We start from the raw sequence: 2,755 nt of genomic DNA on the forward strand, positions 1-2,755 counted from the left end.
CTGAAGGGAACCACCTAAATGTTGATTATTTCCAAACTCCAGGTAGTAACAGAAGTACTACAAGTCGTTTCACATGATTTTTTTAACGGTTTTAATTGTGCTAAACTTGGTCATCGTTGGGATTAACGTTGGTATTGTGACCACGGCGTTCCCCTCGCGGTGTTCTTCTTGACTTCTTGACACCACACGTCCATATATCCGGTGCCTCTCTTCAATCCTGGCTTGTCCTCTTGTCTAAGGCTCTGTCAGGGGCCGATGTGCTTTCCTCTCACCCCCAAAGACATGCAGGTGAGGGCCAATTGGATCACCTAAATTACCCTTCGGCCTGAATGGAGCATGGGTGTTGGTGTGTGACCCTGTGATGGACCGGAATCTCTTTTCAGTGTGTCCCCCTTCCCCCTAGCTGGTGGTGAGCTGGGACAGGCTTTAGCCGACCGCAACCATGAACATGAATAGGCGGTAAAAGAAAATGGTCGGATTATTCTCGTTTTTTTTTTTAGGGCAACCGTTACATGGGGGACCGCCGCCGTCATGCCGCTGAGCGTTCTGGGGATGGCACACACTCTTGGCACATCGCTAAGCATCCCGTGCATATCCTGGGTTTCAATGCTGGCTTCGCCTCCGGTGCAAGTCTCTGACAGCGGGCGCCGTGGATTCCTCTCACCTCCGAAGGCATGCAGGTGAGGGCCGATTGGAGACCCCTAAATCACCCTCGGGCCTGACTGGTGTGTGGCCGTGTGATGGACCCTTTCAGTGTGCCTTCCTTCCCCTTAAACTCGTTGTGAGCCGGGACAGGCTCAAGCCAGCCGCGACCATGAACAGGGACAGGCAGTAAAATAAAATGGACGGATTATTCTCGGGGTTATTTTTGGCAACCGTTCCCCATGTGGGACCGCCACCGTCAAGTCTCTGATTTTGGTTTTCTGGGGAATGGGGAAAGTTTGTCCGTCGGGTCTTGGATAGTTGTTTCCAATCATCGGGTGGCGGGGCGATTTCACCATCTTGTACATCTTGCACAATTACGCCGCAGGTCGCGCCCTCGGTGAAAGTAAAGCCGGGCGATTTAGAGAGCCGGTGATTCAGCTGGTATACAAAGAACGTCTAAATTGTCTCAGTCGCTTCTTTCGAAACACCCCTTTCATTTGAAAACTCGGAAGAAAAAAATGTTTATAGCCGCGACGTCTAATGCGGCGCCGCAAAATGGAAGACAGGGGGTGCGTTCGCCGCCAGTCCATTTCAACGGGGATAAAGGTGCGCTTGTTTACTTTCCCCCGGCTCCCTCCTTTGAATCCATATTTTTTACGGTGGGCGCTCACCGTCGGATCAGACCCTCGTCTGTGCGTCACCCCGGCCCTTTAAAAAATCCCCAAACGATCATCGGCGAGCGTCCCATCGCCGACAAGATACGGCAAACCTTTTACACATTTGAGACCGACCGAGCGACCGAGCCACCGACTGACTGACTGACTAACTGACTGACTGACTGCACAATTATCAAAGTCGACGGGCGCATGACTGCATATCATACAGCGGGAGAGTAAACGGGGTAACAAAAAGAGGAGCGGGGAAATAACACAGGCCTGTTTATCTTTTCTCCACGCTGCCGGCGTCCTGAGGAAGAGCGTCTGGCTCCGCTTAGATACCGACGGGGACGGCACAAAGGCGAGATAAAGCGTTAAAGATACTTTTTTTTTCTTTCTCTCTCTCTCTCTCTCTCCCTCTCTGTCTCTTTTTTTTTTTAACTCATCAAATTTAATAAGCTTCATCTCAGACATGCAGGTATTCAGCGGCGAAGGTAAACACGTTTTGTAAGCTTTCGCCGTGACGACACAACAAAAAAAGTGAAAGCTCAAAACCGGCGGCTGACACGCATTCTCGACGTGTCAGGGTGACAATGAGATACACCGGGAATAATAGAATAAACCGATACGTGTGCCTCTCTCTCTCCCTCTCTCTCTCTCTCTCTCTCTCTCGCTCTCTCTGTGGTTGACATCTCGGCGGCACGATAAAAAAAGCCACATCAGAACTACTTTACTTCCACCCGCCACCGCTCAAAAGAGGGGGGCTTACCTGTGCGCCCCCCTCCGCACCACTACCACCACCACCACCATCCCCTTCCCCTTTAGCTCAACTGACACCCGGCATTCGAAGCCCGGGATTTAATCAGCCCTCATTATGACGCCGGGGCATAATGACAAAGTAGACGATGAAGAAAGGGGGAGAAGAATGAGAAGAACGAGAGGGAGAAGGGGTTCGGGCACAAAGGCGCTGCGAGGGGGGGGGATCTGTGCACCGTTGAAATAAATAAATTAACAAATAAAAGGTGCAGCGAGCCGCGCCGCCGCCCGCCGCCGACAGGTGACGGCGGGCTGATCCGCCCGTCGTGTAGAGTACACCGGCGCGCGAGCGGCGGCTCCAAAATTATAAAAAGAAAAGAAAAGGAACGAAAAGAAAAGAAAAGAAAAGAAAGAGAAGAAGCCCCCGGAACGCTTGCCACGACACCTGCGCCGGCTTCTCCGGGGCGGATTAGGGGTGTCAACACTCACAATGGCTGGCGGCGGTAACGGGGGGGGGGGGGGGTACTTTGCCTTCTGACTTCAATTCACCCAAAACACACACACACACACACACACACACACACCTCACGCCCGCTCACTCACTCACTCAGTCACTCGCTGACGTCCGCCATTGTCAACCTTTTTCTTCTTCTTCTTTCCCCGTTTCATTTATTATCGGAACGACACCTCAGTGGGGA

Source organism: Zeus faber, assembly GCF_960531495.2.
Source record: "Zeus faber genome assembly, chromosome: 21".
Taxonomy (NCBI): Eukaryota; Metazoa; Chordata; class Actinopteri; order Zeiformes; family Zeidae; genus Zeus; species Zeus faber.